Genomic DNA, 26651 nt, shown 5'->3' on the forward strand with positions numbered 1-26651 from the left:
CCAAGCTGATGGAGGATTGAAGGGCTGAATAAAATGAGAAATATTATATGATATGATACAGATCAACACAATACAAGCTACCATACATAGTAAGTTTCATCTAAAATATTTTAGGAAGCACTAAGCATCAAATATCAAACAAAGGCATAACAGCAAGATAAGAGCTGATTCATAAGACCACAGGAAAGTCAAGATTCAAATTTTAAAAAAGAAGGAGCCCTGGTTGGTTGACTCAGTGCATAGAGCATTGGCCCAGCATGTGGACATCCCAGGTTCAATACCTGGTCAGGGCACACATGAGAAGTGACCATCTGCTTCTCTTCCTCTCCCTCTCCCCCTTCTCTCCCTCTTCCCCTCTCATAGCTGGTGGCTTGACTGGTTCAAGTGTCAGCCCCAGGCACTGAGGATGGCTCAGCTGATTCAAACACCAGCCCCAGACTATCTCCCCTCCTCTCACTTAAAAAATAAATAAATAAATAACTTAAAAAAATTTTAAATAGAGGAATTAGTATTTAAGAGGTCATGAAAATAAAGGAAGGATAGACACAGGTAATGACAAAAAGAGAAGAGAATAAATATACGTGATGTATGCAGATTTTATTTCTCAGAAGATGTAGAGGCATGAATTAAAAATAAAAGGCATTATTTTGTAAGACTGAACTTCCACATACATGTCTTACAATCAAACTAAACCTCTCAGATATATAAGCTAGAGAAACTTACAAATGTATACTCACAGATATGACTAAGAGTGTTCAAAGCAATGCTGTCCATAAAAATAAATAACTAGAAACAAACCAAATACCTATTTACAGGAGAATGGATATGTGTTATATACACATAATAGAATACTGTACGTCAGGGAAAATAAATGAACTCTAGCTACATGTAATAACATAAATGAATCTTAAAAATATAATGCTGCGTGAAGAAATTGAGCCATATAAATCCCGCTTCCACTTAAGCTATAGAAAGCTGCAAGAAAATGTTGTTTCCATCCCAATGACAAGGACAAAAAACAGATTATATACAAGATCTTAACTTTTATTGAACTCGTCAGGGAGCTGAGGTCATAAGGCAACCACAAGAGCTGAATTTCCACAAGAGACAAACCCCTCCAAGGAGAGACAAGACATGAACATTATTTTCCCTTCTCTAGAGAGCAAGAAAAATAGGGGACCATTCCAGAAAAAGGTAATTAATCCACTAAAATTTTAACAAATTCCCAGAGGCCAAATACGGGCTAGTATGTAAATTTAGAATAACTAGGAGTCTCAAATACAGGTGGTTTATATTCATACACCAGCTCTTTTCCATGGCTCCAACTAGTGCTCTCAAGGAAGATTAGGGACAAAACAGGAAATAAGAGAGATCTCCCTTCACTGGTGCAGGTATGCAGAAAGTGAATACCTTCTACCTGAATTCAGGCACAAAACACTAATACACTTCCCTGGAACATCTCTCACAAAAAGCACAAACTTTAGCCTGACCAGGTGGTGGCATAGTGGATAGAGCATCAACCTAGGACAGTGATTGGCAAACTCATTAGTCAACAGAGCCAAATATCAACAATACAACAATTGAAATTTTTTTGAGAGCCAAATTTTTTAAACTTAAACTATATAGGTAGGTACATTGTTATTAACTTAATTAGGGTACTTCTAAGCTGGCCAAAAAGCTGCACTCAAGGGGCCAAAGAGCCGCATGTGGCTCGCGAGCCACGGTTTGCTGACAACTGACCTAGGACATTGAGGATGTAGGTTAGAAACCCCAATGTCACTGGTTTGAGTATGGGATCATAGACATGAACCCATGGTCTCTGGTTTGAGTCCAAAGATCACTGGCTTAAGCCCAAAGGTCGCTGGCTTGAAGCCCAAAGGTGGCTGGCTTGAAGCCCAATGTCTTGAGCAAGGGGTCACTGGCTCAGCTGCAGCCCCCCTGCCAAAGTATATATGAGAAAGCAATAAATGAACAACTAAAGTGTTGCAATTATGAGTTGATCTTTCTCATCTCTCTCCCTTCCTGTATGTCTGTTCCTCTCTCTGTCTCTCACTAAAAAACAAAAACAAAACAAAAGAAAAGTTTAAGCCACTTGGGGAATGACAGCAAACCTCTATTACCTAAGGTCACAGAAGAGATAGAAACAAAATCTGTCTACCTCTGAAGAAAGATTATGACACTCCCCTCCTGCCACTGCAAGCTTTGTTGGGTAAGGGTAGAGACAAACTTGTCTTTTCCATAACAGAGAAAGAAAAATCGTAATTTTCCCAGTGTGCTGCACCAATACAGAGCTGAAGTCTGATACTCTATGGGAGGGTCAGGAAAAGCTTACACCTAGCACTTGCCACAGATACAAGGTAAAGTTTGCTTGATCCAAGTGGAATTGGCAGGAACACTGAAATGCTCTATGTACAAGACCCAGGTACGTAGGTTCTGGCTAAATATAAGACTGGCCCAGAAGAAACAAAATATCTCCTGGTCCCAAAACAAACCTAGCAGCAAGTAACAAGCAATAACAGTATACCCCTGAGGAAGGAGAAAGAGTGAGGAGAGAGACCCTTGTAACAGACATACGGGGATTCCTGAGAGCTAAAGGTAGAGCAGGAGCACAGAGAATAAATCCCCAGTGCTGCTGACTCCTCAGGAAAATCGTGTAATAGCTGTTTATTAATGGAGGAACTTGAAGCCTATGGTTTACTAAGAGAAGCTATAGCAAAAACGAAACAGAAACTCGGTTGAGCCAGTGACTAGACTGATTTAAACCCCCACAGTAAGTCTGAGCAAAGAGAAATGCCCATTTCCAGACATAAATGCTACCTACTCCATTCCCTACTGTCTATAATTAATGACCCATATTCAATACAAAAATATGAGACAAAAAAAGCTGGAAAAAAATATTGTCAAGGGATAAAGCAATAATTAGAATCAGACTCAGAGATAATTCGGGTGTTAGAACCATCAGAAAAAGACTTTAAAATAATTATGATTAATATGCTAAAGGATCTAATGGAAAAGTTTTATGACATACAGAAAAAAAATGAGGCATTTTAGCAGAGAGATGGAAACTATTAAAAATGTCAAATAGAAAGCTATAAATAATAACTTGATATCAGAGATAATTCTTTCAACAGACATATCAGTAGACTGCACATAGCTGAGGGAAGAATCATGAACTTTGGGATAGTTAATGGAAATTATCCAAACTTAAGAACAAAGGAAAGAGAGACAGAGAGAGAAAGAAAGAGAAAGAAAGAGAGAATGAACCAGAACAGAGTATCTAAGAGCTGTGGTACAGTAGCAATTAATGTAACACACCTAGTTGGAGTTCTAGAATAAGAGCAGACTTCTTGCCAGACATGTTGTGCATTAGAAGGCAATAAAACATCCTAATTAAGGTGCTCAGAGAAGAAACACTTTTAACTCAGAATTCTATATTTAGCAAAGTTTTACATCAAAGAAGAAGGTAAAACAGAGACTTTTACAAGTCTGCTTAGGTAGTGGTGCAGTGGATAGAGCATCAGCCTGGGATGCTGAGAACCCAGGTTTGAAACCCGGAGGTTGCCAGCTTCAGTGCAGGCTCACCAGCTTGAGCATGGAGTCGCTGGCTTGAGCATGGGATCATAAATATGGACCCATGGTAGCTGCCTTGAACCCAAAGGTTGCTGGCTTGAAGCTCAAGGTCATTGGCTCGAGTCGAAGGTCACTGGTTTGAGCAAGGGGTCACTGGCTCAGCTGGAGCCCCCTGGTCAAGGCACATATGAGAAAGCAATCAATAAACAACTAAAGCGCCACAACTATGAGTTGGTGCTTCTCACCTCTCTCTCTTACTGTTTGTCCTTCTCTCTCTCTCACACACACATACACACACATACACACACATACACACACACACACACACATTTTTCATACAAACAAAATAAGACAATATAATGCCAGCAGATCTAGATTGCAATAAATTTTAAACAAAGTTCATCAGGCAGAAAGAGGATGGTATCAAATGCAAATATGGATCTGTTGAAGAAATGTAAACTATTAGAAATGGTAGAAATTAGAGTAAATAAAATGTTTATTATTATTTTTTCTTATTAACTCTTTCAAAAAAGTGTATATAGTAAGAATGTATACAGGGTTCATCATATAAGAGGAATACAATGTTTGACAATAAGGGAAAAAAATGAAAGTGTTCTAAGGTCCATACATTTCATGTGAAGTGATACAATGTAAAGATAGACTACCCTGGCCGGTTGGCTCAGCGGTAGAGCGTCGGCCTGGCTTGTGGGGGACCCGGGTTTGATTCCCGGCCAGGGCACATAGGAGAAGCGCCCATTTGCTTCTCCACCCCCTCTCCTTCCTCTCTGTCTCTCTCTTCCCCTCCCGCAGCCAAGGCTCCATTGGAGCAAAGATGGCCCGGGCGCTGGGGATGGCTCCTTGGCCTCTGCCCCAGGCACTAGAGTGGCTCTGGTCGCAGCAGAGCGATGCCCCGGAGGGGCAGAGCATCGCCCCCTGGTGGGCAGAGCGTTGCCCATGGTGGGCGTGCCGGGTGGATCCCAGTCGAGCACATGCGGGAGTCTGTCTGACTGTCTCTCCCCGTTTCCAGCTTCAGAAAAATACAAAAAAAAAAGATAGACTATAATGAGTTAGACATATTGTAAACCTTAAAGCAATCACCAAAAAAACTACAAGAGATTTACCTACAAAAGCAAGTGGAGGTGAAGTAGAATCCAAAAATGTTCAATTAAAAAAAAAAAGTCAAGATAAGCAGGAAAAAGGAACAAAAACCACATTAGACATATACAAAGTAAGATGGTATATTTAAGTTGAACCATCCATAAAACGTAAATTGTCTGAAATCTCTCATTTAAATAGTGATAATTCATAGAAACTGAACTACAACAACATAGCATTTTTATAAGCCTCAAAATTAGTAAAACTAAGCAACATCTTTTCTAAGGATATATGTCCGCATATTTCTATAACTATTTAAATTTTAAATAATAAAATTTATAAGACAGCTTCTAGAAAGAGAGAGCACAGAATTTGAAGGGGGCATAGCAGCCTCAGGTATCAAGTAAAATTCTGGTTCTTGAGTTAGTTGTTGACTATATGCTGCAGTACTATGCTTCGTCATTCTCATATACATTATTACTTTTGTGATATGTGTTAAATAAAATACTTTCAAGAAAGTAGAGGAGTTCACTGTCAAATCTTTATCTGAATGTAATTATGTTGCTTGCATGTTTTAAAACAACACAATTGTGGGGCACAAATAGGGATTAAATGGAGGTACAGATGAAACAAGATTGACTATGTGTTAACTTTTGAAGCTCTGTGACTAGTAAAAGGTGCTCATGCTACTATTTTTCCATATCTATATTTGAAATTTCTCTTAATGAGAAGTGGGTTTGTTGTTTTTTTGGTTCAAAAACTATCTGGTTCATTAATTTTAAATTTAAGAAAATAATGAGATGAGGAACTGATGAACTTGATGATCAGCAGTAAAAATATTAGGTGACAATTTCACAACTCTAAAGTTCTTGACAGGCTGGATCAATGGGCTAAATAATACAGTAAAGATGCAAGAGAAAGAAATAAAAGGTATAGGCATTGAAAAGGAAGACATAACTGTCTCTACTTGCAAATGACATGATTGTCTACAAAAAATCTCTCAAAGAAACATCAGAAAATTTATTAAAACTAGTATCAAGGATGAAAAATACAATGTCAATATAAATATTTAGTCATATTTGTATATACTAATAGTGAATAATCATAAACTTAAATTTTTTGAAGCACTGTTTCAATAGCACACAAAAATATCTCTGTAATATTTTACAAAATAAATAAGTGCAAGATTTGTAAAAAGTTAAAAAAAATAATGAGCTAAATCAGAGGACCTAAATAAATGGAGTGATCTACAAGTTCACAGAATAGAAGGTTCAAAATTGTTAGTATGTCAATTAAACCAAACTGATCGGTAGAGTCAACATAATCCTAATTAAAATTCTGGAAGGACTTTTAAAAAAAATAAATCAACAGACTCATTCTAAAATTCATATAGATAGGCAAATAAATAGTCAAAACATTTGGAAAAGGAGAACAAAGTTGGAAGTTTCACATTACCTGATTTCCAAACTTACTGTAAAACTGATGTGGAAGAGAGGATAGACATATAAATAAATGGAACAGAATAGCAGTCTTAGAAATAGATGAGCACATATAGTATAATTTTTTTTTATGAAGGTGCAAAGGCAATTTTTTTATGAGGAAAGGGAAGTCATTTCAAAAAATGGTGCTGAGACAATTAGATAACAATGGGTAAAAATATTTTTAAATGAACCTTAACCCACACTTCTCACTCTATACAAACTTAACTGAAAATCAATCACAGACCTAAATGTAAAACCTAAAACTATAAACCCTCTAAAACATAAAAGAAAATCTTTGTGTTGTTAAACAATGATTTCTTATATACAACAGCCAAAGCATAGTCCATTAAAAAAAACAATTGAAAAATTAGACTTCATCAAAATTAAGAACAGCTACTCTTCAAACGACAATGTCCAAGTGTTAAGAGATGTTAAGAAGAAAAGGGAAAACTCATTCACTGCTGGTGATAATGTAAACTGGTGCAGTCACTATGGAAAACAGTATGGAGGTCCCTCAAAAAATTAAGAATAGAGTTATCATATGATCCAATGATCTCTTTTCTGGTTATCTACTTGAAAAATCTGAAAACCTTTATTTATAAAGATATATGTACTCCTATGTTTATTCACAGTGGCCACAAGACATGGGAGCAACCGAAGTGTCCTTAAACAGATGATTGTATAAAGAAGATATGGTACATATGTACACTGAATACTACTCAGCCATAAGAAATGATGAAATGCTGCCATTTGTGACAACATGGATGGATTTTGAGAATATCATGCTAAGGAAAATAAGTCATACAGAAAAGTTAAAAACCGTATGATTTCACTCATCTCTGGGATATAAACCAAAAGCAACAAACAAGGCAAACAAAAACTCATACACAGAGAGAACAGCGCAGTGGTTACCAGAGGAAAGGTGGGTGGGAGGTAGAGAAAGGTAAATGGTTTCAAATATATGGTGACAGCAGATTTGATTTCAGGAGGCAAACACACAGTGTAACATACAGATGATGTGTTATAGAACTGTACACTTAAAATTATATAATTTTATTAACCAGTGTCACCCCAATTAATTTAATAAAACTATGATTCAAAAAAAGACAACATCAGGAGACTGAGAAGACAAGCCAAAGACATGGAGAATATATTTGCAAATCACATTTCTAAAAGCAGCACAAGTGTCAACTGGGGAACGAATAAACCTGATTATAGTATTTCTGCACAAAAGAATACTATTTAGCAATAAAAAGGAACACTTGATCTACACAACAATAAAATTGAATCTCCAATGCATTGTACTAAATGAAAGAAGTCATTGTCAAAAACCTACATACTGTATGATTTCATTGAAATGACATTCTTGAAAATGCAAAATCATATATATAGAAAACACATCACCCCTGGCCAAATAGCTTAGTTGATTAGTGTGTCCTCCCAATATGCCAAGGTTGCATGTTCCATCCCTGGGCAGGGCACACACAAGAAGCAACAAACAAATGCCCAACAAAGTGAAATAATTCTCTCTCATTAATCAATCAATCAATCAATCAAATAAAATTTAAAAAAAGAAAATACATCTATGGTTGCCAGACTTGGGAACAGGAGACTGTTTGGTTACAAAACTGCACCAGAGCATATTTTTGAGCAATAAAACTGTCGTTGTGATTGCAGTAGTGGTTACATGCTATATAAATTTGGTAAAACTAACAGAACAGTTAATAAGCAAATTCTACTGCATGCAAATTATATCCACTTTTAAAAAAATTAAATCCCCCCAAGATATAATAGGGGTAACTTTAAAATGTTTTATTTCTTTTACAAAATACATAAATACAAAATGAGAAAGGTATGATTTAATATGTATCCATGCATAAAAAGTATAAAAATAACTATAAATTTGAGTAAACTCCTTGGCATGGTTGCCCAAAAAGGCAATGTATTCACTCAATATACAGAATTCAAAATAAGGCAGGGAGTAATACCCTGTTATTCTGTACAGTGGAGGTCACATCTAGGACTGTAATCTGGATCTGGCATCAGCAGGTAGGAGGAATATGGACCATGGACCACTACTTACAAATGGAAGAGCCTTTTTCCAGCTTGTGTGAATTCACCACCACTAAAGTTGTTCAAGCAGGGAATACTGAGATCCTTTTTGAAGTGACTTAATAAATGAGAACTTTAAGAACTGCTTCCTTCCTTCCTGAAAAATACCAATAAAACAACTACTCTGGGCCACCAACCATACAGACAGGAATATAATATGAATTGGTAGATGTGTTTCTGGCCTAGCAATGACCTGATTTAAAGTTATAAAATTAAGCACTTTTTTTTACCAAACTACAAAATTCACAGTTGAGAAAGAAGATATGCAGAGAGAAACACTTCCTGTTTTACTTTCATTATGTCCAGGAAACCCTCAGATAGCCATGAACATGAGAAGTCAGCCAAATTCTAATTGACCGCCTATGCCTAGAATTCAGGTCTGTTCTGTTCTGTTTTGTTTTTGTAGCTTAGCTACTATATCTGGACTTGCTCAACATGGTTGCTTGTTATCTTACCTTAAATTTTCTCCAATTAGTATCTGAAGTGATTTAAGTACAAAGACCAGAGACTAGTAATTCTTCACATACCTGTTTTTACTGTCCTCATATACGCTAGGTTTGCAGAACATATAGCTGATAATGGCCTTGACCTACACCTTTGACACTCTATATGGGAGACTCTTCCAATCTATGACTCATTTGTCAAACTGTATGTTGATATATTTTACATATCAAACCATCAATTTCTTTTTTATATATGTGAATTCTTTAATTTCTTCATCACTTGAATTCATTCCCTCATTTATCAACTAATCACTTCAAGTATCAAGTGTCTGCTTGTTAGTCACTCAACCTGCTTGGTGTTAGAGGTACAAACATGATTATCTATTATTATTTCACTACAATTTAATTTCATTTTGCTTTTATAACAATCTCTGACCATAGGAGAAATGATTGTTGACTTCCTTCTTACACCACTAGTTTTTGTTAGTGTAACACACAAACACACACACACAACTAAAATGACTTGATCCTATTTTCCTGTCAAAAATATACTTTGATTTAAAAGCACCTCCTTCATGAAGTTTTCTCTAATTTTCTTGGCCCAGAATAACCTCCCCCTCCTGTATTCCCTAAACATATTTTACCATTTGTCTTTCATTTGTAACATTTTATAATACCAACACATTGTATTTCTTTGTATGTACCTTTAGAAGAGTTTTATTTTATTAAGTATCAAGGTAATTTAAATAGCTGATAATAAGTGTATAATAATGATATATTATACAAAAGAAGTCCTTGTGGAAAGCAACAGTTTGTTCTTGTTTCTTTTGTTGTTTTTTACAGACACAGAGAGAAAGTCAGAGAGAGGAACAGATAGGGACAGACAGACAGGAACTGAGAGAGATGAGAAGCATCAATCATCAGTTTTTTTGTTGCGACACCTTAGTTCAGGGGTAGTGAACTTTTTTATACCTACTGCCCACTTTTGTATCTCTGTTAGTAATAAAATTTTCTAACCGCCCACCGGTTCCACAGTAATGGTGATTTATAAAGTAGGGAAGTAACATTACTTTATAAAATTTATAAAGCAGAGTTACAGCAAGTTAAAGCATATCATAATAATTACTAAGTACTTTATATTGAATTTTCACTAAGTTTGGCAGAATAAATCCTTATAAAACAACTTACTATAGTTAAATCTATCTTTTTATTTATACTTTGGTTGCTCCGCTACTGCCCACCATGAAAGCTGGAATGCCCACTAGTGGGCAGTAGGGACCAGATGGACTACCACTGCCTTAGTTGTTCATTGATTACTTTCTCATATGTGCCTTGACCATGGGCCTTCAGCAGACCGAATAACCTCTTGCTCAAGTTAGTGACCTTGGGTCCAAGCTGGTGAGCATTGCTCAAACCTGATGAGCCTGCACTCAAGCTGGTGACCTCGGGATCTTGAACCTGGGTCCTTTGCATTCCAGTCCGACGCTGTATCCACTGTGCCACCGCCCAGTCAGGCTCCTTGTTATCTTGATAGGCATCCTTCTAAACTGTCTTAGTCTCTAAAAGTAATTGCTTTTAAAAATTTATAGATACTAGCACTTCTAGATATGAACTATTTTACTTCTTGAATTATAAATGTAAGCTATTATAGCTTGATTTCTGCTATGAAAGAAATTTCAACTTATTTTGCCATTTTCTGTATTATTAGTCTCACCCCTTTTTAATTTTTTTTTTTTTTTTTTTTTTACTAAACTTGTTTCATCAGCTTTGGGAAGTACACCTTGACTCTTAGCTATGTACATGAAGATATTACTGCTCTTACCTTTAATTCTATCTCTCCTCCCTCCAAAAGAGAATGCTTCTACTATCAAGATCAAGTTGACCCCTGGCAGGATAGATCAGTTTAGTTAGAGCTTCGTGTCTAAGTGCAGAGATTGCTGGTTCAATCATCTCTCTCTCTCTCTCTCTCTCTCTCTCCCTTCATCTCTCTCTAAAACCAATAAATAACCAATTTTAAAAATATCTAATTGAGTCACTAATGTTTTACCCTATATAGAGTTAATTCATGTAATACCTTTATTTCCTTCATATTTGAACTAAAACTCATAAAACTTTAATTTTCTCAAATGTTTCTAATTGTCATGTTTATTTTCTTCTTCACAAAATACTATTTCTCTAATATTGCCAATATTCATCCCTCTGAATATTCTCTCTTCTGCTTATAATTCACTTTATTTTTTTCATGAGGAGTGTCCTCGCAAAGCCTTCTGTCTTTTGCAATTCACAATGGTTATGACTTTGGACCACCGCACAAACTGTCATTACAGTATGTATTTTAATCATACTCTTAAAGCCAAATTTTAAAAAAATCTTTATTTTTTCTTGCTTTCCACCAAAATTTCATGAGATGCATTATTAGAAATGTTGCATAGATCTGTGAAAAGAAGGGTATAATCCTTGAATGTATGAAATGTTTTCATTTTGTCCTCAAAATAACTTGGCTGGAAATGGAATTCTAGATTCAAAATAATTTTCCCTTAGAATTTTTAAGCCATTGTTATGTTGTCATCTGTCAGCAAGGGTTGTTGAAGAGAAATTCTGCTAATTTAGCTCTCATTTCTTGTTTTGTTTTCTTTTCCTCTTCAGTAGCTTTAAAGTGCTTATCCTGTTCTTTGATATTTTAAAATTTCAAAAAGATTTACCTTTTTTTATCCATCAGGGTCCCCATAAGAATAGATGGCTATCAGTTTGCAAACTCGGGAGTTCTCCAGGCAAAATTTTAACCGACTCCCATACATGAAGGGCAAAGAGAGATTGAGAAAAAGGCAGGTCACTCCAGATTGGTAGGTAGTAGGTTTAATAAGCAAGAGAACTTACATACAAGGCTTCTCTCTTGGGAGGCTGCAAGATGAGATGCTCTAAGCACCTGCCTACTGTGATCTTAAAAGTTTATATAGAAGCTTTAACTGTGTTGTCATGTATACTGTCCAGAAAATCTCAACACATTGCTCTCTCAAGACTGTGTTCTTATAAAGGGCTCTGGCTATGGGAATAATGGGCAAAATGTACATTCCAAGGAAAGTCTGCAAGGGAACAATAAGAGGACTCCAATTTCCCTGGTCCGCTATCTCCTGGGTCAACTGGTATTCAGGTCCTTCAGATGACATTCAAATTAACAAAAGAGTTGAGGAGGATTTAATATGGAGTATATTTAAAAGGTTGTTGGGGTTGGGAAGTGCAAAGAACCACAAGGGATAATGCCATGAATCAGGATTTATGCAGAACTATAACTACTCCTAAGCTCTACAGGTGAGGTATAAAACAATATCACCAGAGTCATATACAGAAGACTATCTGGAGAGCAGCTGGTAACCTGTGCTTGAGAGGCACAATCAGCCTGAAGAGACTCCACAAAGAAGGACCCAGGGGAATCAACACCCTGAGCCCACCAGTTTGCTCCCACCTCTAACTAGGACTCCTATTGGGCAAACTCACTGATAGGCTCAGGAGATTGGGACCAGTCGACATTATCTATGTTAGAAATTGGTAGATGATGGAGATTGAATGTAGAGAGACAAAGAGAAGACAGTGATCATAATTTTGCTTTGCTATCCCACACTGATACAATCTAAACTATACATACAAACAAATAACCACAAGTGATTTTCTTAAATTTAAATTTTTGAATTAAGGTGAGGAATAAATGCATATTATATTTATTGACTTAAAATGCACAGACCATTAAAACATTTAGTTCTTGAATAAAGAGGCAAGAAACTAATAGTAATGAACAACAAATTATTGAATTTACACTTAATTTGAAATATACTGGAATTTTTAAAAAGACCCTACTGGGGTTCTGTGTTATAATATAAGGTAACATGATGCATGAATAGAATCCTTCATCATCACTTTTTGTTATTGTTTAAAATCTTGAGTTTTTTTAATGCCAAGAGATATGTAGACAGCAGTCAAGTTGTTTCTATCAGGAGAGAGTGGACCATATAAATTCCCAAACTCCTTAGACTTAGGGACATCAATTCCAATCCAAGGATTGCATTTTAACTCCACCACCAACCAGCTAATTTAATTTAGACACATTATTTCTGAACTTCACATTTCTCATCTACAAAATAACACATTAGATTATAATTGAGATAATTATAATTGAGAAATATCTGATTGTCAGTCACCACACCAGGAAGACCTATTCTCACACATTTATAGTCTATTGGAGAAGATGGAAAACTGAACAGGAACTTATTTAAACTAAAAAAAGTGTAGGTGTTAAATTGGGGGATGTCAGGAACTTATGGGACAAAAAAAATAAGAAAATCTTATTTTGATAGGGAACAGGTATGTAATAATGAATACGACGAGTAGAATAGATCAAAAAAGTATGTTGAAACATATATGGCTGTCATGTAATTAGTGCTCAAAAATACTAGCAAATATTACTCAAACACCCAGTACAGTGCCAGGTACAACTGTAACCAGTATGCTGACTCAATGGGCCTCATAGTGGCAAGGAGGAGCCCCTGCACTCCCACTGGGCATTTGAATTCATTTTGTGGGGTTTGTTTTCCCTCAGCTATTAGAGGATATCTCAGAAGTTTCCATAACTTACCTACTCCCTCTCAGATGATATGTGCACATATATACATACATATACACATATATACATATATTGGCTAATACCAGTCCAAAAATAGTCTTATTTCAGTAATTAATGTGAATTGCAGTATAACTATTCAAAAGCCTCTCTCTCTTCCTCCACAAGGAGGATGGGTGTTGATTTGCAAACTCGGGAGATGCTGGCATGAATTTCAAACTGGCCCTTGCATTTATAAGAAGGGCAACGAGAGGCCCTGGCCAGTTGGCTCAGTGGTAGAGCGTTGGCCTGGCGTGCAAGGGGTCCCAGGTTCGATTCCCGGCCAGGGCACACAGAAGCGCCCATCTGCTTCTCCACCCCTCCCCCTCTCCTTCCTCTCTGTCTCTCTCTTCCCCTCCCCCAGCCGAGGCTCCATTGGAGCAAAGATGGCCCGGGCGCTGGGGACGGCTCCTTGGCCTCTGCCCCAGGCACTAGAGTGGCTCTGGTCGCAACAGAGCGACGCCCCAGAGGGGCAGAGCATCGCCCCCTGGTGGGCAGAGCGTCGCCCCCTGGTGGGCGTGCCGGGTGGATCCCCGTCGGGCGCATGCGGGAGTCTGTCTGACTGTCTCTCCCCGTTTCCAGCTTCGGAAAAATACAAAAAAAAAAAAAGAAGGGCAACGAGAAAGCTAAAAAGAAGGCAGACAGGTCCACACAGGTAGGTGGCAGGTTTAGTCAACAAGGGAACTTAAAAGAGACTTGCCTGTCTTCTGCGGTTGCAAGGCGAGTAATTCCATATCTGCCCACAAGAATATATACAAAGATCAGTCACATACCATCCATATAATCTTAGCAACACCTTACTCTCTCAGGCTGTGTCCTTGAAAATGGTTCCTGCTGTGGGAATGGGGGCCAGAATGTATATTTCAGGGACAGGAGAAGAAGAGAAAAGCCTCTGAGTGCCCAGGTCCAGCTCTCAGGTCAATCAGTGGTCAAGTCTTCTCAATGACTTCTTTCAACACTGGGGAAGCTATTTCTAACTCTTTAACCTCATTTCTGCTGGCACCAGTGGCACAGGCTTTTCTAGGATAGAAGCCAACGGAGAGAAAAGAGACAAGAGGTAGAAAGTGTTACTTACCTGATATTAGTAATGTAGCTTTGGTTTCCTCTGGACTTTTTGCACGTTTAAATCTCAGCAAAAGGTATCTGCCACCAATCTAATGCCAAGAAGAGTTCCCAATCTGGGGCATGGCAAAAGGAAAAACGTTATGCAGGTAAACACTTTGTAAACCAGAAAAATACAGCTTCCAGAGGAAACTGAACGTGCTCTCATGGAGACAAAAGGAAGGCCACTTGTAATAAAGGTCCCGCCCTAGTCCTTGATTGGACCATTTTTATGTCCGATCGAGGAATACAAACTTTCACACTTTGATTGGTCCACTTAGCATTGTCCTGATTGGTCAGAATCACAGGATCTGATTGGTTGTTACTGAGTCACTGTGATTGGTCAGTAAAGATGCAAATGAGGATACAGCTGCACAGTTCTGATTGGGTGGTGAAGATCTCAGCCCGTTGGTGAAAAGATGATCCAGGAACTCATGTATAAGGATCAGCTCATATACTGCAGAAACACAGTACAGCAAGCGGGCAGCTCAGTCGTACCTTTTTCATAACAGATTTTTCTTTATCAGCAATGACTGCTAGACTCTAGTTATACATTTTTTCCCAGTTAACCATGAGGAGTCTTTCTTGGCAGATGTATTCCTTCTCTATGTCCACAAAGACTAAGTTTCTTTGAGAGTGACAGAGGTTTAGACTCTTTTTTCTTGGATTTGTCGTAGATACCGTCATTACTAGGATCTTTCATTTGAATTCCCATAACGGAAGCAATGCCGCATCTGCCTGTTCACTTAAAATCCCCACACTTGAGTGACCTACTCTGCACAAACTCTCCCTTTTGAGAACCCATTACTCTTTCTTCTTAGAGAAAGCTATTTTAAAACATCTCTGGGTAGATTCTGTCTCTTCTTGTTCTACATCTACTGGTCAGGCAAACTTCCATCCTCTGCTCAGTCTCTGGGTTCAGGTTTCTCTAACACTACCACAGCCTCTCACTCTGCTACAGACACTGCTAGCCGCCTAACCTGAGGCCTTCCTCGCCTCCGCCTGGGCTACAGAAAACACAGGTCAGTCTCTCAGAGTGGTTTCCCTGAAGCAACTCTCACTCAGTTGGGGGTGAGTGTGAACGAACTGGGGGGGGGGGGTGATAGAAGAGAAAATGCCTCAGCACTCAAACAACCTTTCCACATGCAGTATCTGATTACCACTTTATAATTCTTTTAATGATGGCTATTGATTGAAGGGTTACAAAATGTGTTTGAAAACTGTTTTGCAAATCCTGCATAGGTGGGTTGGTACCTCACTCCATTACAGAAGAGCACATGCACCTGATGATTTGGGGCCTTCTTTTAAACATCTTGTGACCCATAGTAGAGACTTAATAAATAAGTTTCTGGCAGCAAATTGTGTGGGAGAAATTCCCAACACAAGATAAGCAGACACTATGGAATAAAGTGACAAAAATGTAAAAATCTATTGTATTAAGGCATATAAAATAAAGATTTCAACAAATCTCTGTTGAGGAAAACGAGAAAAACAACAGAATGATAACACTGAGCTTAGTAATGATAGCTACTAGTTATTAAAGTTTCAGTCTATGCCAAGAACAGTGTGAATCTTAATTCTCGAGCAACTCTATGTAGCATATCATATTATTGTCCCTATAATTCATATAAGGAAAGCAAGGCTAGGAGAAGCTAAGAAACTTTTCTGAGGACATTCCTCTATGGCTTTCTGTGCACTTATGCATCATCTGCTGAATACCTATATATTTAAGCATATGCATTGGGTCTACTCATAAAATTCCCCATAAAGAACGTTTTAAGATAGTGTTAAAAGGAAGACTGAGTTGAAGGGACTCCAATGACAATCACAACAAAAGGTCTGGAGCCCAGAGTGCACAAGTCAGGTTAGAAGTAACAGTAACCAGAAAGTGACTAAATCAGGTCTATCCATATTTGTGGTGTCACATAGCGAAAGGACTTTTATTTTTAGAAAAGAAACTAAACATAAAAGTATGTTGGCAATTTATTCAGAGGCCTCAATTCAGATCATGTAAGATATAACTTCAGTATAAGCTAAATCATTTGTGACCAGTTTTTTTACCCATTTATGACATTATCTAAACCATAGCCTCTTATATGGTTTAAGCAAAAACCATTTTTAATAAGTAGGAGAAAATTACATATATGAAACTTATAAGCTTCCAATCATTTTATGCCAGTAACTAGCTAGTCTTTGTAGAATTTCATAATGTGGTATATTTCCAATGGTTCTTTGTGATGTAAAAAATCTTTAAAAATTTTTTCTTCTTTCTTACCTATAATAGTTTTTAAGATCTTTTGTTTCTTGTGTATCTTGTTGCCTACCAGCTATAGCCTTTAATTTGCTCACTGAGGCTTTAAATTTACTTTTTATGTCAGTCATCAGAAAATAAATTGTGAGATTAACCTTATCTCACCACACTTTAAAATACTATGTTTAAATTAAAAACAAACAAACAAAACGCCCTGAACCCTTGACCTTTCACTGCCAAGTACCCACCCATATTGGAAGCCTGTTCCTGCTCTCCCCTCCTCTCTGTACTACGAATGTCTCCATCTACCTAGTTGTTCAAACCTCTCCATCCTGTTGCCTCCATATCTTGCCAGTTCCCACACCAAAGGGTATTGCAGATATCTCTACTTAACTCTTTCATCACAGAAACCACAGAGCAGTGGTCCAACCCCCCAGCATCTTCTCAAAGTCCTGTATTCACGTTTGTCCCCATCCCAATCCATTCTACAAATAAAAGCCACAGAGAGCCATTAAAAATGTAAATTGCATTCCATGCACCCCTATTTAAAACTGTCAACACGTAGAATAAAATCTAATCTTCTTAAAAGGCTTACAAAACCTATATAGTCTCTGCTAACCCCTTCCTCCCAAACATATGCTGACCTTTCCACCCAGTTTTTATCCCAGTTTGTAAGGATTTGTGTATCTCGTGAAATGTTTCTCTCCCCAACTAGAGTCAATTATGTGAAGGAGGACCACAGTGGTTTTATGCATCACCCATCATTTCCCTGTATGAAAACATCTGGCTTGTAGGTTCTCCATAAGTTTTTGTTAAATGAATAAATGAACCTAAGTAAAAATTACTATAATCAGTAGGAAATATTCTATGTTATATGCAGCCAGTAAAATGGAAATTGGAAACAAAATAGGAAAATGTTAATAGTATATTATGTGGGAAAAGCAAAATAAGAAACATTATGTAAAATACAATTGTGCATAGTATTTAAATATGATTAACATAATATTTATAATATGTTTATATCTTAAATACACCTAACATTCACAATACTACTGAGCCCATTAAAATATAGAGTAGACTTACATATTTTTTTAAACCAATCCTGATTATAAAGAGAGAGAAATCTATTTGAAATGTTATAAACAGGGTCTGTGTTCTGAGGTGGAAACTAGAGTTTGTCTTCAGAGCACACAAGTCCTTAGTCTGAAAGGGAATGTTTTGGTGGGCCAGTTGGTTACACAGTGAAGCCAAAATACCTTCTCTTAACTGGGATGATATATTGAGCTCAACTGTTCTGTATAATAATGAGTTCATCTTCAGTGTAAGTGGAGGTGCATCTGTGTTGATTTTCTGAAAAATCTGCAGGACACAGCTTCCCTTCCTCCCCTCTGTATAGCAGTGGTGGGGAAGGTCATTCAAAGAGAATGGTACTTGAACCCTGTGTAGAATCATGTGTTGAAAGCAGATTATAACAGGAATTTTATGAGATCATTGCTAAATGCAGACTTTATTAAAATTAATTATATAATATAATTAAATATATTTTATTAAAAATAAAGGTAACACATATTTAAAACTCATTACTTCCTAAGTATTTTATTATATTTTCCTATCACCTGTTCTTTTTTTTTTTTTTTTTTTGTATTTTTCCGAAGCTGGAAACGGGGAGAGACAGTCAGACAGACTTCCGCATGCGCCCCACCGGGATCCACCCAGCACGCCCACCAGGGGCGAGGCTCTGCGCATCAGGGGGCGATGCTCTGCCCCTCTGGGGCGTCGCTCTGCCGCGACCAGAGCCACTCTAGCACCTGGGGCAGAGGCCAAGGAGCCATCCCCAGCGCCCGGGCCATCTTTGCTCCAATGGAGCCTCGGCTGTGGGAGGGGAAGAGAGAGACAGAGAGGAAGGAGATGGGGAGGGGTGGAGAAGCAGATGAGTGCCTCTCCTGTGTGCCCTGGCCGGGAAACAAACCCGGGACCTCTGCACGCCAGGCCGACGCTCTACCACTGAGCCAACCGGCCAGGGCCCCTATCACCTGTTCTTTGAAGTCACATATACCTCTTGAATCTGTATGGTGAAAATATTATATACTGGAATACTACTGCACAGCTCTTCCCAACTCCATGTCTGATGGTATCATACAGATAGCTTGAAATTAGCCATATTGGCTGTATTTACCATGGAAATCATCAACTACTAAAAAACACGAGTTGATTCATTGTTGACTTTCTAGACTAAGAAAGTGCGACAGAAAATATTTAAAAAATTCCTGATTAAAGTTCAATTGTGTCATGTCTATAGCCATTTCATTGTGAATAGCACAAAACATTGCCCAAAACCCAATGAGTGACATGTCCTCATTGTTTAACTTTTGCTGTGTTCCTTAATATATATAAACCAAAATATCAACCAGCATTTATGTCAGAACCACACCTGTTTGTCAACTGCAACCATATGTTGTGTATGGGCACAAAAGTTATACACACAAAAAAAAAAAATCAATGAAATCATTCTGTCAGAATCCATTGCTATATGCAATTTGCCATAAAGTGTACTGTAATGAAAATACATTTTATTATTATTGTAAATTGTGTTACACATCCTCTATAACAAAAAATGACAATACACGTATGTACGTATATAAATGAACACATTTTTCTGGAGAGCCAGCACATCACTGGGTCTAGGCCACTCCTGTAACAGAATATAATTTGCGAAACACTGAGAATTTTGAAAGATACACAGAACCTTTGAGAAGGAGAACCTAGTAACACTCTGTCCTTCCTATAACAAAATAGGAAGATGACTCCAACTATTGGTATTTGAGAATTAAAAGTGAGAGTAATGACTGAATCCTAGGACTGTCAGGTACATCTGTGTTATGCATACACAACATATACATACATATAGATGTGGACTGGGAAATGACAATATCATGAAATATAGAATGGAAGGTATGTGAGTCTCTTTTCTTGTAATGATTTTTTAATACCTTGAAAATATATAAACCATAATAAATACATGATTTCAAAGAGAATCAGTTGGCTCAAAGAATTAAGAAATATGCAAGTTTAGATTTGAAGTCTAGCTCAGATTTGAAGTCTAATGAATATGGGTAAACATTTTTGCCTCACTGACTGGTTTTCATCCATGAGGAATAAGCAATACAGTAGCTTTTCACCAGAGTGTCCTAAAAGAGTGATAAATGGAACAAAGAACACTGTACTTTACAGATACACTAGAGATAAAGCTTAACTGTACTTAAATATTTTATATTTTGATGGTGGTCAGTCCTCTATCAAATCTGAGGCTTTGGAATATCTATGATCTACCTCTGGATAATTCTTACTAATTGTCTTAAGTGTCATCTTTGTCATTAACTTGGAAAACTAAAAAATACATTTTAATGAGTGTTAATTATAGAAAGTGCTTTATTTCCTAACTTGACAACCTTATAAATCAAATGTGTTGCACCCTTATAGCAAAAGTGATGCAAAGTTATTCATTTTACAAGACCAAAGTAACAAGCAAAATTTCCAGAAATGTCATTCAGGTGATTTGGGTGCTCCCCTAATCAACTGGAAGATTTCTCCTATTGTAGTGACATTTGAGTTCTCACAATTTTACCTAAAATAAATCAATGCCAATATTTAAAAGATAATTGCTGTGGTGGATAAAGATAGTGTCAAATTGACACTGCTATAGGTAAAAAGGTTGCAGTCGCTAGGGAAAAAGTTATTTCTTTTAATAAGTGGCCTTTTACCCTCTCATTATTTTTGTTACTTCTAATTGGTGTCAAAATGTGATCAATACCACAGCCTTACCTCATAGCAGTCTTGTAAGGATTAAATGATATATGGAATGCTTAGAACAGGTACACAATACACAATATAGACATGTTTCTATATTATTGTTATTATCACTATTGTACGTTAGCTATGAAAATACAGTGTCAGCTCTGCCTGCCTGGCAGGGCATTCCCAGTGTACATTTTCACTCTGTTTCATAAGTGTCAGGCCATCTCCCTTAGCTCTGTTTTCTTCTCTGACTTCTTTCTTGTTCTTCATCCAGAATACTCAGGATTCTCGGCCACTTCACGGAAATTAGAGATAGATATTGTGTGCACTAGAGGTATCCAGGTAGCAGATCTCTGAGGATTTTTAGCATTTTGATTTTTACAAAGCCCAATAAGTAGATTGTGACTGTTTTTCAGGTTCTTATTTCATGGTCACCTAGACTAGAGAATATTACTCCTGATGATTTACCTTTCCTTATGTTGTTTCTTTAGTCATTCTTTTTAATGCTAAATATACAATATTCTTACTACTTGTTGTTTTTTAAACAAATAGCCCATTGTTTCAGGATTATGGAATTATAAGAATGAAAAGAATCTTGCAGATTAAGAAGTCAAAGCTCTCGCTGAAAGCTTTGCAAAGCTTCCACTATAAATCTCTCTCATCTCTCCACCACTTCGCCATCAACTACACTCGAGTAAATGGGCACGTTGTGCTATTGCTGTTTTTAACTGTCTACTCTCCTTACTATGGGAGTGGCCAAGGGACTTAGTTAGGTTAAAGTATCCCATCACTCTGGACACTGTCATGGTCTGAGGGTGGATATGAGACCAATATTGTGACCCGCGTTCTTTGAATATTGATAGTGATACCAAAAGAGAGGTCACCCTCTCGTCTATGGGATCATTAACAATGACAACAGCTCAGGCCTAGAATCATCTCTCTCGCCATGTGGAGGAAGCCTTGCCAGAGAACTCAATAGTTTGGAGTAATTAGCATTTGTTGCATTTGTAGTATATGCTACAGACTGTCCCAGCCCTCTCAAACATATTCTCTTATTCAATCTTTCCAACAGATTTTTTGAGATGAGTATTGTCTTCCCATTTCCAGATGAGAAATTTGAGGCTCAAAGAAGTTAAATAAGTTGCCCTAATCTCCAGTAATTGGAAAAGCAGATAAAAATAAAAGACAAATAACAACAAAAGCCCTCTTTCCCTCACATTGCATGATGACAATTTCCATGGAAGTGAAAACTGTCTAGTGGTTGGAGCAGCCTTCTTTCCCCAACAAAGATGTCAGGTATTCCTGCAGAGAAAGCCAGGTGGGAAGAAGACCAAGTCTAGCCTTGTTGTTCCCTAGAAGAGATACACTACTGCCTTGAACTGTGCCCACTCCGTGGCTGTGTCTAATTGCTAGGCTCTGTGACCTTGTACATGCATAGGGGAAAGAGAGCTTAAATGGTGCATAGAAGTTATTTTAAGCAAATTCAAGCTGCTGAGTATTCCTTGTGTCTTTCAGCCTGCTTCCTCTGGAAGCTGCCAGTCCATTAGTCAAGACAGTCTTTTACATATAAAACAGTAATACAAGGAAACTGACACAGGTGCTGTGATTGAGTTATAGTGCTCTATGGGGGTTTTCCCCTGAAGGTGAGAAGAACTCTGACTCCTATTCTGCTCTTTAATGTTATTCTCTTTGAGTTATTTTTCTTGATATAAAATGACTTAATTCTCTTCCACTTAACAAATATAAAAACAAAACATCTTCCTCTCTAAACACACACACACCATCACTACCAACAATAACAATCACAACTATATTTCTCCTGTCTTTTGTTCCCCTTTTTTCTCTTAGTGAAAGCAATTCTTCTCAGATATTGGTTGTATAAGACTGTGTACTTCATGTGGCCCTGTCTTCCTCGAAGCATTGCTGCTGTCATGTGAGTGGGGTGAGCCCGCAGGAGTCTGTCCAGCCCCTGTCTGCACCCCCTGTCTGCAGCCCCAGGCAAGCCCTGACTGGGGAGCATGGCAGCCTTTCTCGTCAGGTTTTCATTCTCAAAGAGAAGGGTCGTTTCTTTTTCCCTGCTCAGAGCCTTTTCAAAGCAATTTCCATAGGGACTTTCCCTAAGCTTTTTCTTACTTCCTTCAAGTCTTTGTCTTATTCCAACAGGACTCATTCTGAAGGTCTCCTCCTTACCTCTCATTTCCTTAATCTGTAACCTCACAGTATTGAGGGTCAGTGTATAAAGTGCAAGCAAAACATGTCCTTACTTACAATGTACAATGCAGGCTGCCCATGGCAGCTCTGTGCTGCTCCCCAGTACTAATCTTTCCTATAAAACTGACCACCTACAGCAATCTCTGAGCATGCCCCGCAAACCAGCCACTGTGCTGAGTAGAGCACACTATCTCCCAGGATGCTCAAGTGATCCTATTGCCTAGGTATTATTATATATTATTTGCAGATTAGGTCATCCATGGTTATAACAGAGATGGATCTTAGCAAGGTCGTAGAGCAAAAGACATTGCTTTGACTCAAACTTTTTAGTTTGTCTGATTCTAAAGCACGTGTGTGTGTGTGTGTGTGTGTGTGTTTATGTGTGCGTGTTTATGTGTGCGTGTTTGTGTGTTTTATTAAGTGAGAAGCAAGGAGGCAGAGAGACTTCTGCATGTGCCCAGACTGTGATCCACCCAGCAAGCCCACTATGGGGTGATGCTTTGCCCATCTGGAGCCGTTGCTCTGTTGCTCGACAAAAAAGCTACTTTAGCACCTGAGGTGAGGTCATGGAGCCATTATCAGTGCCTGAGGACAACTTGTTCCAAATGAGTCATGGCTGCGAGAGGGGAAAAGAGAGACAAACAGAGAGAAGGGAGAGGGGGAGGGGTGGAGAAGCAGATGGTTGCTTCTCCTGTGTGCCCGACTGGGAATCAAACATCCATACACCAGGCTGACACTCTACCACTGAACCAACTGGCCAGGGTTTGTTTGTTTGTTTGTTTGTTTGTTTTATTTCTTTATTTAACCCATGTATCTTATTGCTTACCAAGGGAAATACAGGAAATCTGACATTAGAAGTCCTGAATTAAAACCTTGGTTTACAGACTTACTCTGAGGATGTGGATGTCACTCAGAATTCCCATTTCCTGCTTCTATAAAACCTGCAGTTCTTTGAAGTTTGCCATGCCCACCCACTCCATGCTGGGCTAAGGACTATCTTCCCTTGGGCCTTCAGCCCTGACTTCCTCTAGGTTGGACTGTCTCCCTTCACATGAACTCCCATAAGCCTCTGCCCTCACCCATCTGAATGCACTGTAAGCAGCTCCTCTGTTGCTTGTCTCTATGTATTCAGTTGACACCAGTATCCTATCCATGAACTATGTGCGATAGAGAGTCTCAGTATCTGTATATTTATTTTTAAGTCACTTATGGCACTATCTTTCTGATCTATATAGTACATATTATAAATCAGACAAAAGTTTAAAAATTTAATACAAGTTAAAAATATAACATTTTCAATATCTTAATAATTATAATGGCTTCAGACTATCATATTGCTAATAGTTTAGGACACACTTTATACGTAAGCTAAGGTCTGCCATTAAGAGTGTGGAAATCAATCAATGTTTCAGGCAGTCATCTTGGTATTATACTTTTCAGTGACTTGTCAGTAGATCTGCCTGATGTGGTTTAAAAGTAAAAAATAAAAATTAAAAATTAAAAAAAATGTCTGCCTTGCCATTTTGTACTGTTTCCTTGTGTTTGTATTACGAGTATTATCTTTAATCTATTCTTTCCTTGAAATAAACTTTTTAAGCCATTTCTCCACTTTGTGAGGGTTAAATATTCATAAAGCAGCTTCATAGAAACCCATATGACACAGTAAATCTAAGGGAGAGTAAATAAGTAAATAAGAAAACCCTCCTGGCCCTTTGTGTGTTATATAGAACTGCTGCTTTTTCCAAAGTATCTTCCTCTGTCTCTAAGTGACAGTCCAGGGTCTTAGGGAGAATCCACGGCAGTATTATGACAGCTTGATTTATTTCCACTTTTAAAAAATTTATTTATTGATTTTAGAAAGAGAGGAAGGAAGAGCGAGGCATACAGAAACATTGATCTGTTCCTGTATGTGCCCTGACCAGGGACTGAGCCCACCACTGTTGGCGCACGGGGATGATGCTCTAACCAATTGAGCTATCTGGCCAGATCTATTTCCATTTTTAGATTTAAAAACACTATAGGCCCTGGCCGGTTGGCTCAGCGGTAGAGCGTCGGCCTGGCGTGCAGGGGACCTGGGTTCAATTCCCGGCCAGGGCACATAGGAGAAGCGCCCATTTGCTTCTCCACCCCCCCCTTCCTCTCTGTCTCTCTCGTCCCCTCCCGCAGCCAAGGCTCCATTGGAGCAAAGATGGCCCGGGCGCTGGGGATGGCTCCTTGGCCTCTGCCCCAGGCACTAGAGTGGCTCTGGTTGCAGCAGAGCGACGCCCCAGAGGGGCAGAGCATTGCCCCCTGGTGGGCAGAGCTTCGCCCCTGGTGGGCGTGCCGGGTGGATCCCGGTGGGGCGCATGCGGGAGTCTGTCTGACTGTCTCTCCCCGTTTCCAGCTTCAGAAAAATACAAAAAAATAAATAAATAAATAAAAAATAAAAACACTATAAATGAGATTTCTGATCTTGCTTGATGATCTTGCCCAACCTGAGGGTACGAGCACTCAGCTGCAGAGGACCCCTGCTCTGAACAAGTTCCAGGAGGGCAAAACCATATTTTCTTCATATTTTTTTCTTACAATTCAATGAGAAAGTCTCTCTTTTAGTAATAACAAACAACCAAATCACTGTTTTAAGTGGTTTACTCTCATCACTTAATCTTCACAAAAAACCTAAAGGTGACTATTATTATTATCCCCAGTTTAAAATAAAGGAACTAAGGTATTGAGAGGTTAATGAAATTGCTGAAAGTCACACAGCTAGCAAGTGATAGAGCTGGGATTGGAAGCCAGGTTCTAGGGTTTCTGCACCCATATTATTACTAATAATTTTATTCTGCCTCATTTGTACTTTGTGTGTGTACTGTTGCAAATATTTTCTCCTGCTGCATAGTTTGTGTTTTTACTTTTTAAATGCTGTCTTTGAATTTTAAAAATGTTTTTATTTCTAATATATATTTTTTTCAAATCATATTTTCTGGCTACTCTCTCCAATATTATATTGGAGAGAATTCATGGTAGTAAAATTGTTTTTCTTTTTTCTTTTTGTATTTTTTTGTATTTTCCTGAAGCTAGAAGTGGGGAGGCAGACAGACAGACTCCCACATGCACCTGACTGGGATCCACCTGGCAAGCCTACCAGGGGGCAATGCTCGGCCCATCTGGGGTGTTGCTCCGTTGCAGCTGGAGCCATTCCAGTGCCTGAGGCAGAGGTCTTGGAGCCTCCTTCAGCGCCTGGGCCAACTTCGCTCCAATGGAGCCTTGGCTGCAGGAGGGGAAGAGAGAGATAGAGAGAAAGGAGAGGGGGAGTGGTGGAGAAGCAAATGGGTGCTTCTCCTGTGTGCCCTGGCCAGGAATCGAACCCAGGATTTCCACACACGGGGCCAATGTTCTACCGCTGAGCCAACCAGCCAGGGCCTCTTTTTTCTATTTTTTATGTTTTATACTTTATGTTAGCCAAAAGGCTAAGAAGCTATTGTTATTTGATGTTTTATAAATTATGCTTTTATATTTTACAATAAAATATATTTGCAAAATATTTTTCATAGTCTCTACTTCTGTTTTATGTCCACTTTCTTTTAAAAATATCTTTTTGATATTCCTTTTTAATAGGGACATATAACCTTTTTAAAAATTCTTTTATTATTTTTATTGATTCTGTGGTAAATTCCTCCTTTTGTGGACTTTTTGGATTTCCTTGTTACTAGTTTCTTTTATCTTAAGTGAGTTTTAGATTATTGGATTGCAGATTTATCTTGATGGTGAGGTTTCTCTTCCTCTCTCCTCTTTTTCCTCCCTTCTTTCATTCCCTTTCTTGTTCCCTCTCCCTTTTCCTCTTCCTCCTCCTCTTCCCACCTATCCCTGTCAAATCTTTGAATTAACTTTCCTGGTAGCCACTTGGCTCTGTTCTTGGTGGTGAGGTAGGGACTCTGTCCTCCAGCTTCTATCACTACAGC

This window comes from Saccopteryx leptura, chromosome 1, assembly GCF_036850995.1.
Source record: "Saccopteryx leptura isolate mSacLep1 chromosome 1, mSacLep1_pri_phased_curated, whole genome shotgun sequence".
Classification (NCBI taxonomy): Eukaryota; Metazoa; Chordata; class Mammalia; order Chiroptera; family Emballonuridae; genus Saccopteryx; species Saccopteryx leptura.